Raw genomic sequence first — 15307 nt, 5'->3', positions numbered from 1 at the left:
TTGTCAAGTTCACTTAAGTGAGTAACCAAACCTGTAGCCTTCAGGTGTGATGCTCCATTGAAACGTGACTAGCATTTTAGCATATAGTTGGAAAGAAGAACCATTGCCCTACAGGTTAAAAATAATCATCAAAATAATAATACTTAGTACTTATATAATGCCTTACATCTGAGGGACTGAAAGCTTCTGATAAACATGAATTATTTAAGCACCACCACAACAACCCTGAAGAAGAATAATATTGTTTCTAATTTATATGTGGAGCTACAGGGACATAGATGCTAAGAAATTAAGCACAGGCTTAACTTTAAGCACATGTATAGCCCTACGGAAGCTAAGCATATGCTTAAGTGTTCTGCTGGATTGTAAGTGACCTCTCCCAGGTAATAAAAAGACTTAGCAGTGGAGCTGGGAACAGGACACAGGTCTCATCTCCCTGTGCCCTTAAGAAATTCTGCCATGCTCAAGAAAAATAGGGGGAGGGCATCAGGCCGAGGACGTTATTTTTAACCCAAGCAACTGGAGTTAATGAACGTAGGCTGAAAACTCAAGTCCTTATCCGTTATGTCATTGAAATGGGTGGCAATCAAATACTAGATGAACTTGTGCGTGTCTCTTTGGAGATTCCTGGATCCGAGTCCTTCTTATACAGATTAATATTTATATATCTGACACTAAACAACTAATATATTTTAGGTATTCCCAGGAGGATCCCAAACTGGTGAGTCTTAAGAATTTCTTATAAGTGGGCCAGGGGGCTGTCCCAACTACTCTTGCCCTAGATAGGTGTTTATGCTGATGTAACCAGGCCACAGGAAGCAATTGGCAGCTAAAAAATACTTATGATGTGATCTGGTTGCAGAGTTTGCTGAGTTCCTCCAGTGAGTTTTTCCCTCTTTTCCATGGCACAGAAGAAAATCTTCGAGTTCAGCTGAACATTCTACCGCTGCAGCTTTGCGTGCTTCTTCAATGTGCGATCATGTGATGGAGAATTTGGTTGAGTATCATCCTGCCAGGACCTCTCTCTTTCAGTTCTGGGAAAGGAACTTAGGCTCGGTAGGAAGATATCACATTCTTCAAGAAACCGGACCGGGGCAAAAGACTATACTTAAAAGAGATGAGGGAGAACAGGAAAGGACAGCCATTTCACCCTCTCCTGACCAAGGTAATAACTGCAAGTAAATGAAGGATGACTGGGGTTTGAAGTAGGATTTACATAGCCTTTGAAGAGAATATTCAAGCTCTAATATTAAAGTGAGGATTTAAACTGTGGGAGGATACAAGATGCTACCTTGAGCAATCTGGCTATTACAGGATTAATGGTACCATCCCTCCCTCTCTGAGGGCACTGAATGCCAAAACTTGGCCCCTGAGGGTACCTGGTTCTTAGTTTGTCCAGACCTGTCTATAGAAATTCTGCAGTATACAGAAAGGAATATCATCTAGACCTGGTGCCATTTTTTTTTAAACAAAATAAGTCTTTCATATATTAAAATGTGTCCCCTCAAACTGAAAGCTACCGTACCATTTACATCTGTAAAAATGTCTGTCCATAGTTTGTTAGGTGGATGGGGAGGGGGTGCAGAGTGAAGCAAAATCTAGCCAGACATGACACAAAACTGAACAGCAAGCATAGCTTCTTTGCTGATCATTTTCATAAGCGCAATTTCTAACACACACTGTTTTGTCTTCTGCAAATGCATCGGATTAATTTTCTCCTCTGATTTTAGTTAATGGTGAATTAGCTAGTGTTGAGTCCCCAAAAGTAGGCTTTACTTTTACAATACAATCACTGAAGACAAGGCTGTCTTCCGGGAAAGATTTCCTTTCTTCAATCAGTTCTCTCCTCTATGGACCAACAGGCTCGTATCTCAGAATTTTTTACTACTTCTCCAAATGTTGTCTCTTTTTCCTGGCTGCTCAGATTCTCCCAGGCACTGTGATCTGAAATAGTAGCAATAATTGTATTTCCTATTTTATTACTCATAGTTGACCCTTTGATCAAAATCCTACGATATTTAAGCATATTTATACTGTCATCTTGCACTTCTAAATCTAATATGAAGGAAGTTATTGACTCCAAGAAAGCTCCAAGATCAGGGTTTTCTCTTCCCATAGAAACTCTATGGACTCAAATATATATTTTGCATCCATTTAGCTATCCATTATTTCACTCTGCCTGCCTATGTACTCAATGTTTTACAAATGACAAACTCTTTCCACTTACAGGGAAGGCCTCATCATTTTTTCACACCCATTTCTGATTTATCCAGCTGTTGTTCTACCTTGCTGGCGCATCCGTACAGACCCAAGTTTGCCTTCTACAGCAGACACTGGTGCGTGAAGTCTATCTGTTTTGGCACATGCAACAGTAACGGTAAATGTTCTCAGGTAAGAGTTTTCCCAGTAGAAGGAGAGAAACAAGATGGCCAATTCAAGATGCTCAGCACTGCTGCGGGGTTTGTCTTGAAAGCCTTTTGGATTTCTTCTTAATTTGTGAAATAATTCTTGTTTTGGACTCATGGTATGACCCAAGTTGCAGCAGCGCTTCAAAATATACTCCCAGGCATGTTGTAGGAGGTTTTTTGACTGTCAAGAGAGATGCTATTTTTAATTTCATTTATTCATTTTACAGGAATGGAAGGAAATGGACAGGACTCAGTTGAGGCAAGTTTTGTTTTGCACAAGAGGGCCTGCTCACAAACCAAGCTCAACTTCAAGGTGTGTGTGGTGGGAGGGGAGGTGGCACTCATCGGGACACAAGGTGCCTGAAGAGAAGCAGTCTGACCAGTAGGCTCTTTGACAGTATTTTAAATACTGGTATAAGCCCAGAGTAATTCCACTGAACTCAGTGGAGCTACTCATGATTTACCGCAACATACCTAAGAGCACAATTTGGTCTCTGATATGTTCCTAGAGGGGATGCCCCTCAAGATGCTATATGTGCATGCCAAACAGCTACAGAATTTGCAGTTCTTTGAAAAATGTCCTTGTACTCACAGAAGATCATCTATGGGGTTTCTTATTTTGGAGTCAGAGAGACTAAGGGCTGAATTCTTGGCAACATAAACGGCATTGCAATTGATATTAGAACAGGGGTAAGTAGCAAAGTAGTGTTGGTGATTTAGCAAGCAGTGGGCATGCATCTAGATCAATTTGTTGTTCCATAGGGAGTGGCAGTAAATGAGAGAAATAGGAACTACACCCTCTCAAACCAGAAAAGAATTTGCCCCTTAGAGCGCTGGTGATGGTGCAGGCACAAAAGGCAGCAGAGGAGTTTGCTTTATCTTCACCCTTCTTGCCAATTGCTTTTCCTGATACACCTCACACTCGTAGGATGTTTGTTCTGTGAGGGATTGCTCCTGCTCTCACCACACCCATGTTGGTTCAGTCAGCTACACCGGACATCATATTCTCCAACAACACGACAAAGCCTACTGCCCAAAGCGCTCACAGATTGAAAATACTGATTAAAGTATTTGTTTGGTGCTATCTTACTCGCTGCATGTATTCCCTAGGCCCAGCTGTTGACATCAGAAACCAGGTAGATTCTCTCAGGTAGATTTGCTGGTGAGCCATTAGTTTAGGGCTGTCTACCACTGGGGAACAGCTAGAAGTGTCTCTATATTCTGCAGGGTGCCTGGAGGGGAGGAGGATGTTCTGCTGGGTGCGGATATCTTTTCTAGGTCTTTCTGATTTGAGATTTGTGCATATTTATGACTGTATAGTGCCTACCACCTGGGAGAGATGCTTTTATAAACATGAACAAATTAAAGAGAGAGAGAGAGAGAGAGAGAGAGAGCAGGAGTTCATCCTGCTGTGCAGATAACTGGCAGGGATTTTATTCAGAATTAAGAACACCATATCAGAAGACTGTGGGCCCAGGGCTTAGACAACTGTTCTTTTTTGGTTATTACAGGATAGGTTCTCAAATATTTGTGATCCTTTCTAGGCATGGGAAGACTATGTTCTTTTGGGTATGAGTCAGGGCTCCCAGGTGACATACACAGAGAGACAGAGAAAGCTCTTCGTTTTTTATTCTCCAGACCCAAGTTTTGGAATACTTGAAGGGTTTTTTGGATCTAACAGCCCTTGGGCAATAAGGCATCTCAATGGCACCATACCTTGTACAGGCTTCTTTATAGTAACCTGTTCTGTTTTCATGCAGAATCATGTACCAGCCATTTATGTATCGTACGCCAGAGATGGCCATCCTGCCTAGGGGCTGCTACTAAACCAATATTTCTGATGATCTACAGAACAGATGCTAGATTGAAGAAAGGTCAAGACAAAAATTGAAACTAAGTTGATTTACTGACTGGGAGACACAGACACATTGACACGTGTCCTGTGTGTCTATAATGTTAGTAGGTTTAAAGGAGGCCAACGGGAAGGGAATGGTTTCCATTCAAAAATTTTGATACATCATATGATAGACAGGGGACTATTCTTGCCTCCAATTCTTGATGCTCAAGATAATTTTAGTGTATAGTATGAAGTAAATTGCCTCCAACCTGGAACAGTTGTCTTGGGATAGGCTCACTGGCTTTATTCTCCCCCAAAAGCATGTACTGCTGTGAAGGCCTTTTGTCCAGCATGAGAGAGAGGTGAAGGCAAAACTGTTCTGGAAATGGGGAAAGTTTTCTTAAACTCTTTAAAATAACTTTTTGGGAAAACCACTAGTATCCAACAGTCCAACCTCCTATGACTCAAGAAACCTTGATTTCTACAGAAGCCTTCAAGGGACTGCACAGCAAGTTGTCTGAATTGGTATTGATTTGATTTCCCCAAGCTGGTTGAAGATTGTAGTTCTTTGGAAATAAGTGGAAGGAGACACTGAAAATGTATATCCAGGCTGAGAGGTAGAGAGAGAGAGAGAGAGAGTGTGTGTGTGTAGAACCTCTTCATAGACGAGTTGTATTTTTTTAATCCATAATGGAATGAAAGGGAAGGGGTCACAGACGGTAGGAAGGTCTCTCCCTAAAACCTCTTTTAAGGCAGCATTTTTTAAAGGGCAGTGCATTTAAACCATTATGGAGGAAAATCCCTTTCCCTCCAGACAGGAGATCTGCAATTTTACAGAGTAAAGGGTCACATTGTTTTGGTAGTTAAATATAAGAAGGCATCAGATGAGATTCCTTTATATCTCCTTAGACTACAGCATGCACTTTCCTCTGCCCACGTTTTGGCAGATGCTGTAGTATCGAAGCTGTAGTAGCCCAGGATGTTTAGGAGAGGCAAGGTATTCCTAGAAGGACTGAGGATAACTCTTCCTCAGTACCCAATGGCACTGTTGGGAAATAGCTATGTTGTCTACATTAAGAAAAGAATCCTTAGAGCACAAGGATGATGCCGAGAGCTGAAGCCAAGAGCTCTTCTTCACAGGAAGCCCAAGGGATCTTACTGACAGATTTGGCTAGAAGAACTTTAGCATCTGGAGTTTTCCAACACGACTGAAGTATACACAAACTTCTGGAGTTGGCAAGGTGAGCTTTGCCTGGATTATTTTATGAAGACGGAAATCTCTTTCTCCTTTTTCCTGAGAAGGCTGGTGGACTTATCAGGTGTCTGGTTCTAACAGCAACTGAGGCCTCTTGCGGGATCAAAAAGCGCCTAGGAGCTCTGATGCCAACCAGCAGGGGAATCATTGCAAGTTTCACCCTCCCCTGAGGAAAAAGGGTTCAGTGCAGGTAGAGGAGAAATATCCTTTGAGGACTCTGAGCTCGGAAAAACATCCTTGGGAGGAACTATGAAAACTTTGCTCTGGACAGGAGCTGAAGTTCCCCCTTTTCCACATGCACACTTCGTTTCTGATGTGGAGATGGAGGTATGATGTTCCAGATATAGCCTGGAGACAGCACAGACCTTGTTGAGCCAGATCACCCCCATGAAGAGGTTTCAATGTAGTCCTCTCCACAGAGATGGACTGACTTTCTGGTGTCCTCTTGAATACTTTGCTGTGGATGGAGACCAATGTCCATATCAGAGTTCTATGGGACAATGTATCTCATGATTTTTCTTGAAAACCACTCCGGTAAATATTCTTCCTTGATCCAGATCAATGTAAGTAGAGGGGGAGGAGGGAATCAAAATACCTAAATAACTATACAAAGACAACTGCAGTATTGCATGAGAACTTCTTAAACCAAAAGAAAAAGAACACTACATTGCAGAACAAGGAAGCTATCAAACACAATCAACCTAACTCGAGATAGGAAAACAACTACAGATTAAGAGGGGAACCCCATACCACAGACTCTACAGGTGCGCACGCACACACATACACAAAAACACCCAAACCACTTGGCCAGGAACGGTTATCAGCTTCGTGTCAAAGCGGGGACCAAATCCGAAAGGGGGGCAGTTAGATCACACACAGAGAGATCCACTGCTGCTGCTGACAGTAAATTCAGACTGTCAAGAGTACTAGAACAGTAGTCTCCCATAGGAAAAGTGCTGGAAACAAAACTGGCATGGAAAGCATACGGGAGACACATGGAATTGAGAGGAAGTGCAGGAAAACCATAAAAACTGAAGTCTCATTAAATACTGGACAGTTGGCAAATACAGAACCTCCCATTCATTTGCTGTGTACCATAAAGGGTGGAGGAGATAAGGAGCAGTGTGCCTTAGCAGTCAACAGTTTTTACACTATTCACCCAGGAAGTGACTAACTTGCATGCTTACGAACAGCACAAACTGTTTTTGGTCATGGGACCCTGTTCAAGAAAAGGACTGCAAAGATTTAATAATGATCTTTAGTTAGCTTTGGTCACCCACACACCACTGGCGCTTGAAGACTCGCCAGCTGCCTCCAAAAATCTAGTGATGGACTTTATTTCCATAGGCATTTAACAATGAAAATAGCTGACCAAAAGTGAATAGCTAGAAATAGAGCAGGAATCAAAAGTCCTGTTCATTCCAGGTTATTTCTCAGGGTGACACATTGCTGTGAGAATACTTTAGCTCAGTTATATGGTAAATTGGAAAGCATTAAACCCACTCAAATCAGCATATAAATGTTGCCATTTTATTTTTGTTTGGTTTTAGTGGCTTTTGTTCAATTAAATCAAGCATTTTAACAACATTAAGAGCCATGCAAATTAGGTGTATATGTAACTAATATAATCTTTTAAAATTAATTTCTAATATAAAATGTAATCCACATGAGATGCACAGAAGGCAAAAGTAATGAATAAAGTAGGATGACAGAGATAAACCACTCAGATTTTAATGCTAACTGACTACAAATCATATAGGAAGCTTTTTCACAACATATGCTTAATTTTAAGGATTATCTAGTGTGCTAATATCTTCATTACGTTGCACATTGTTGTACTTAGGCGACTTTTTCTACAACACTGCACTACCCTACAATATTCTACAGTAATGGTCCAATACACTACATTTTACAATGAGATTACTATAGTGCTTAGGACTGTTACTGTAAAATATTATAGGGGTTTGTTGGGGTACTTGTTATATGGGGCTTTGCCAAAAAACCCACTTCATTGTAATGTTCAACAGAGAAGTAATGTTCAACAGAGAAGACACTTCCACCCCCTGTTAATATCAGCTTCTTAAAGGAACACTCAGTAAGATAATGAATCCTTCAAATGTTACATCTTGTGTCTTGCATTATTGTGGTGCAGCAACTCTCCACATCAAACAGTCATCAGCACTATTACAAAGTGGGCTTATAAGAGAGTGGCTGAAAAGACGCTGTGTGAAAAGAAGTGGAAAATTAAAGCTGAGGCAGTCGAAGAAAGGGCTTAATTTACTGGCATGTACAGTATGCAAATGAGATTACTCTCAGCTTAACTGCATCATTTATGTCCATAATAACGGCATCATCATTACAGGGCTCAAATTAAATTACACCATAATTAGCATATCAAAGTGATTGGTTAAAGTTTAAAACAAATACCCAATTTTGTTAATGAACAGCTGTAATTGTCATGTACACTTCAATGAAAACTCCCTAAACAAATATATGTTTTAGAACAGAGAAAGACTTTGAAGTAGACAGGTCTGCAGATGAGGTAAATTACCTAAAAAAGAATGACACAGACTATTCTATTAATGTTAATATATGCTCCTCGTTTTCAGGTAATAAAACATTCGATCAAAACAAGCCTTCCACTCATATTTATACTCCTCTGCTGCAGCTGACAAAGTAGAGAGACCCGCTTTCCACTTTCAGTGTCAGCGTGAACTGTTGATAACGACACAAGGGTGACCAGCCTGCCACAAGGAAAGGACATGTTCAGCAACATGCTGTTACATTAACTCCCTTTGCTGGTTTCAAAGACTTCAGTATTACAAACTTGCTGAGTGTTATGCTGTGTTTCCCCCCCTCATCAAAATAGGAAAAAGGAGAAGAAAAAGAAAAGAAAATCATTTCCTGCTAACACTATACTGTAGACCAGTACTCTAGTGAACTGATGACATGATAGCATATTAGGCAGTCTACAATTCAATTTATTCTAATCTAATAATATCCACACAGCAGTTTCAGACGAGGAACTGTACTAGAGAAGTTTTTGCTGCTCTCCTTTCATTAAAATAAATAGGGAGGAGGGACTACTGGTTTTGTCAGTCAGTAACCCATTTCTATAGATCAATCACTGCAAATGTACACAGTAAATATGCAGTAAAAAAATTTTTATGCAAAATGAATTTTAATGCACGAGGAAGCACACTACATGTTATTAAAATATTACAAGTAAGCTTTCATGCACTTGATTTTGATAATAATCTTCACTGTACAAGGCCATTATTGCACAGCAGCAGTGCCAGGGGAATGTAGCACATATATAACAAAATAAACCCTTCATGTCCCCTCACCCCCATACATTTACACTGTTATATAAAAACAACAGAAAAAGCATATTTTGTGCTAAAATTGGGAATGCACTTTCAAATATACTTAACAAGCAAATTGAATGTCTTATTAAAACCGTATTATCAAAACAGTGTTCAAAAATTTAAAGAAAGTAGCTTTTCATTTTATTCATTGAGGAATCCATTAAAGCCTAAGCTCTGAAGTAGTATGTAAATTATGTGCCTTTCAAGGTAGAGCTAGGGCAAATTCACTCCATCAACTAATGATGAACCTCATTATGTGCAGGGAGTATTGATAATGAGGAAACAAGCCACCCGCCATTCCATGTTCTAACATAAATCCCTGTAAAATGTGAATATCTCCACATCTAATTAAAGGCTACTAATTCCTAGCCCCCACTCCACCTCCCCAGGCTCAAAAAGCAAAAATATAAATGTGTTTCGAAAATATACTTTGGTTTTTTAAATATACTTATTGATGTTTACTATTATGTTTTAATTAAAAAATAATCATTCCCAGCATTCTAGGATAGAAAAGTTTTGGAGCACGAAGTTTATGTTAAATGACTTGGTTTTATATTTTAAAGAGAGCTTCAGATTAGCACAGGTTAGGCTGCATACTTCAATGGAAAAATAAATAGAAAGCAGAGGAAAGAAATCAGCGGGAATGTGCAAGAAATAATATATACATATTTTTAAGTCTTAGCCATCCAGTTTTGCTGCAGAACCGAGACTTCCTTAAGAATCCAGAGGGACCATATAATAAACAGAGGAGGGGAAAAAAGCCATTAAGTAACCAGGCATACAACAGGTATTTAAAATAATTTTAGAATGATGCTTTATTTAGGAGGAGGTTGTTGGCTTTTAAATCCTGTTAGAACTAATGAAAGAGAATAATGCTGCATAGAACAGGTTGAAGTAAAAGTGCTCCTGGACAGACTCATCTATGTTCGATAGTTGTACCTACAAATGCAGCATCCATTCCCAAGATAAAAAAAATGTATATTTTATGCAAAGTGTTATGTAACTTACTATCTACGCACCATGACTTCATTTGCTCTTGCACTAAGTTATGAATTTGCTCTCTATATTTTCCAGAATAAAAGTGAACAGGCTTTAAAGACTCCTCAGAATAGAATGATGTACAAGCGTTCCTTGTTAGAGTGTTTATTACATAATTTTTTAATTTCCAAAGACGTAGAAAAGTACACAGCCAGCTAAGAGACTTTAGTCTGCAGAAAACACCTACTTTGTCTGAGTAACATACAGACTAAAAACCAAAATGACAAACAGACAGTTTAAAAAAAAATAACATAACTCTGTTCAGGGCATTAAAGCACTTGGACAGTCACAGAAAAGACTACCGTACCTTAAAATTATGCCAACAAAAAGTTGAAATCCTTGTATAAAAATACCCATTCTCTTGTCATCCCTCTGAAACCTTATTTAGAATTTCAACAGAAATTTACAACTGCCAAAAGAAACGTGAACTACACAATCATAGATGCCACAATGGAACATTTTCTAAATCAAATGGAATACATAGATTAAAATACTTTAACAATGTAGATTCTCTGGAAATAACAGAGCATACTACAGAAAGAAATCAAAAAGGATGCTGCTTCTTTAAGTTACATAAAAATAAACTACACTACATAAAGCTGTTACAGTGTACGCTCTCTCATTCCTAGACTCCTGGAGGATTTTTTTCTCCTTTTAGGTCAACCAGTCATGCACTAGGAAGACAACCCTCCAAAAATAACTTGTCCCTCCCCCGGAGCATACAGTTTAACAACCTACCTTTGTTCTGGTGTTGCAGATAATAACTGGCAAGCCTCAAGACCATGAGAATTTTGGAACAACCAAGAGGGTTCAGACAAACCACAAGTAGAGAAGAAATAACAGAAAAGCCTCTAAAGAAACTGTTCTAGCTGACAACTGGTAGCACCAAGCCAGTATTTACAGCACTGTTTACACTGGAGTGAGTACACTTCTGTTCCATCAACATCTACAACTAATGGCATTTTTAGAATCCAGGCATGATAATTAAGAGACCTAACACATCACTGTTTAGGAGAGAGTCTAAGAGATCTAAGCAGCATTTCTTTACAATGTTATACCACTGATGAGCATTAGTTTGAGTGACAAAGGTCCCAAGCTAAATCAACATTCTTACCTTAATGTTCCTAGTAAAAGGCTCCGGCAAACATAACTCATGAAAGGCGTATGCAAAGATATGTCTCAAGGAATTAATCCACAGCCCTCACATGAATTGCTAAAAAACAGTGGCTTACATTTCCAAACAAACGCAGCTCAGTTTGGGCAGCATAGTATGAAGCAGGTTTACATATACAGAGCTGTGTGTCAGAAGGAAGAGTTCTTTAGGATTTATTTGACACTTATTTTCCGGGAAGCCTTTTGTGGAGTTGTGCCGTTTGTTTCTTATTGTCTGAGAAGCAGTTAGAAGCTTCTCCCTGAGGGGGCCCCTCAGCCCCTGGCTCGGCTGCTTTGACAGGGAGGTAACCATATTAGGATGTGTATGGTAAAGTAAACAATAACATAGTTGCAATGAAATGGAAATTTTTTTTTTCAGCTAATGGTGTTGGTGTCAGTCCTGTTTTTAGCCTTCCCACTAGTTTTGTTTTCTAGTTTAAACAAGCCTTCTTTAAAGAAAAAAGGATAAAAAAAAGTGTTGCTAGCTTCCAAATTTCTCACTGTGAGATTTTTGAGAATGTTTGTAGTCACAGGGAAAAAAAGCTATTTAACATCTAAATGAAGACATGTCCAGTTTAATCGTTTAATCATCAAAAATACACACCTAGACTTCTGAGATCTCTAACTGAATTATGGAAGATATTTGGATGCTAAAAATATGCTTTAAAATGTATATTTTAAAGCAGAAAACAAGTGGATTAGTGAAGTCCAACCACATTTCGCAAAGTCACTAACTGGATAGGCTAGTTGTGAAAAGTCCTGCAAGTTCGCTGGGTTTAAAGCTCTGAAAATGCAGGATAAAGCACTTGAACCAAATTGTAAAATGCAGGTGTCAAATTATTCTGTTCAATCAGAAACAGAGCTCAAAGTGCTTGCCATGTAAGGTTCCTATACAGCCACAGTCACGAGAAAAGTTCTGCATTACAAAAAAAATAGTGTAGACCAAGCAAGCAATGTTACTTTCATACCTCAGTTATAGATACTAAACAAATTGCCAACAGCAGCAAGCACTGTATCTCACCACACTAAAAGATTAGCATGTGAAGAGAACTACTGATGTATAATGTGTGTCAAGCCTCAGTAGTGGTAGCCAGCTTGGGCAGGGAGTTACAGCTGTAATATGAAACAAGTTTCCATGTCTTCATGAATTAGGTAAGAGGCTGCTCTTTGGAGCGGTTGTCCTGCAAGCAAACCAACATGAGGATGTTTAAGTGTTTTGCACTACCAGTCAATATCAGTTGTCGAACAATGGGAAAAATGCACTGCTCCTCTGAAAAGAAGCTGACAAAAGAGATCACCGATGTGCCCTCTGTACCAGGCACCAGGATGATATAATAGATTGGTGAAGTAGGGTGAGGTTAAGATAGATAGGGGAAAAAGTTGGTATGAAATTATACATACAATTCAGAACATAGGCAGATTTCCCTTACAAATACAATACACACTTTTATTGCCAAATCACACTTAGCATTGACTTCTAACAACATATACACTTCTCTCTCAACATATGGAACCTTAAAATTCTTTAACAATTTTTTTAACCCAAGCAACTATAAAATTACACAGCATAAGTTACTTATCTGTGCTGCCTCTTCAAAGACAAAAAGTTGAACTTAACACAGAGATATCAAAATCAATAAATCACACAAACAAGTAGCAGTTCAAAAGTTCAAAGACATGATGGCCAGTTCACTACGTCTTAGCACTCAACCAATAATAACTTGACTCCATCACTCCTCATCGTATAGACAATTTCATAGCATCATTTTCATTAGCCTGTCTCACTGAAAATTGCTAGCTATTTATGTATACGCTAAAATAAATTAGCCATTTCATCGAGCAGTGTGATTCTTATAAAATACATTAACACAATACTCAATTTTCCAGTTGAAGTAAATAAATAAATCAATGAATTCCACACAGAGTGTTTTATTATTATTATTATTATTATTGTGGAGCTTCAGCTCTCAGCATAAGTGTTTTTATTGGGTTTATTTGTTTGAATAAAAATTGAAATGGGCCAGTGATCTTAGCAGTCGGATCTGAAAAAAAATATCTAATATTTAGAAAGAATATTGTGCAACACAACAAACTTGTTATATATGATTTGTCCAAAAATCATTTTCATTACAGTTATTAAAGAGCAACTCCATTGCAAATGGTTGTGGGGTATTTTTTTCTTCCCCAAAACAGAGAAAAGAATATTATGTCACCTGGTGTTGGAGCATTTGGCACTACTATGCTGGAAACCCATGTCAAAAAGGCAGTTTTAAAATCACACGCTACTGAGGATGGAAACCTGATGCATCATGGGCTATTTTGCAGAGAAGATGATATGGGAAAAGTTCCAGTATTAATACTCTTTCACCACCTTTGCCATTTGACTCCTAGAATGCTGTTAACGGTGGCTATGAGAAAGTCTACATGCCACCAGAGGCAAGATCAGAAGATGCCAGCAGGATGAGAAGAGAGAGCCTGCACAGAAGGGTTTTTCAGGTGAGATGCTGAACATGAAAAAAGCAGCTCAAGAATAACAGATTGTAAAGATGTATGAGGTGTTGTGGCAGCCATGTCAGTCCCAAGATATTAGAGGGGTGAGGTGATATCTTTTATTGGACCAACTTCTCCTGGTAAGCTGAAAAGCTTCTCTCTCTCTCACCAACAGACCTTGGTCCAATAAACAATATTACCTCAACCACTTGGTCTCTCTAAGATGGTATAGAGACATGGCGATGTTGCCGCTGTGTTGCAATTTACTTCTAATAGTGCCTGAAACATCCCTAGTGCTGGCTCAATAGAATTATGTGACATGACACTATACTCAAAGAAGCAGCCGCTGCATGCACAACATTTTGCAACAGATCCACAGACACCACAAAGAGGGTGTGGCATGCAGGGAGGTGGGAGGAGACAAGGAAATCAGCAAGTACTCTAGATCTTGTCAAACTACTGTCACCAACCTCAGAAAAACAAAACCCAACATTAAGTTAATACTGTCTGCAACAACCCTGCTTTACATTGGACAGGTGAGATTTTAACTTTTCAAACTCACAGAGACTGCTGTTGGAAGGTAGGTCTCATTGCGGACGGCAAAGGGCTCAGACTGTTCATGGTTTATGGCGCACATATTGACATTCATCACAATGCAAGATTCTCCGAAGAGATCTCCTGTTTCTGCTGCACACATTTGTTTTCCCTTTTAAGACATGCCTGCTGTGCTTTATGACAGAGTGCATTCTATGTGATTTAGAAGTCATGCTAGAGTGCAACTTAGTACTCCACTTTCTATACATTTTCTAAAGAAGTTGGGTCCTCCCATGCTGTTTACAATAGATCAGGTTCAGATGCCTTAATTCCCACTGACTGGCACCTTGCTCTAAGAGAAGACAGTTCAGAATCTGGTCTAATGAAAGGGCAGTGCATGTCTTAATGTCTTGAAAGCCCTAGTGCTCCCACCATCCAAAAGACAATGAAAAAAATCAATATAAATTTGCCCGTATTTTTATTTTTAATTTAGGGGTGAATTTGTATGAACTTCAGTTTTCGTGAAAGCTACTCAGTATATTATCATTAATTACTTATTGTATTACCATAGCACATAGGCGTCCCATTCACGGACAAGAACGCTGTGCTAGATGCTGGGCAGCGTATGTGCTTCTCAACACAACTGTGCCAATTCATCTGAATTCCTGCCTTGAAAACATTCCAGCTAGTCCTGTGCTAGTCTATCCTAATCAGAGAGTCCCGAAATGGGTTAAAACATACAGTTGTCCTAGGATGAGGATAAAATGCCAGTTGGGACCAAGAAGAAATTAAAATTTTTTCCCCTTGAGACTGGAACCAGTTTTGAAGGCAGACCTCTAGGAGTGAAAAAGCTAATAAATTAAATGACTATACTATTTAGCCTATCATATTTTCACATAATTTCTGAAACAGTCACGTATGAGTAGCACACTTTGCAAAACGTATCGTGGTTACAGAAATTTCTCTTTCAGATTCACATTTTAACCTAATCTGACGTGAAAGTAAATATCTGATCTCAATTGTACTGACCAACTATAAATAAAAAGCTTCTACCCAAAATGCACAGTGCATGAGGATAGTATTTTTAAGTATGATGTCACTAGCGACCTATTGAACTACACTGCACGTGTCAGACAGACGTCTGTTTCTTAAATTGTGGTAATAAATTAGTTGCCTCAGAATCTGTTCTGTCAAGAAAACACGAAGCTTTCCTATTGAGATAAAA

The 15307-nt window shown here is 39.1% G+C and overlaps 1 protein-coding gene across 16 annotated transcripts in view; it reads right to left on the bottom strand.

Annotated features, from left to right (window-relative positions):
- The window catches only part of FOXP1 (forkhead box P1), a 523713-nt gene that overhangs the window by 244978 nt on the left and 263428 nt on the right, over nt 1-15307 (bottom strand). For 2 of the 16 annotated variants that reach the window (XM_075073245.1, XM_075073258.1), the window contains exon 1: nt 11021-11264. The exons of the other annotated variants lie outside the window; for them this stretch is intronic. The gene's annotated coding sequence lies outside the window, so the exon portion shown is untranslated. Of the gene's footprint in view, nt 1-11020; nt 11265-15307 lie in introns of those variants that run through there. 16 annotated transcript variants of the gene reach the window in all.

This window comes from Chelonoidis abingdonii, chromosome 17 (assembly GCF_003597395.2).
Source record: "Chelonoidis abingdonii isolate Lonesome George chromosome 17, CheloAbing_2.0, whole genome shotgun sequence".
In the NCBI taxonomy this organism is placed as follows: domain Eukaryota; kingdom Metazoa; phylum Chordata; order Testudines; family Testudinidae; genus Chelonoidis; species Chelonoidis abingdonii.
This window is presented reverse-complemented; position numbering and strand designations above follow the sequence as displayed.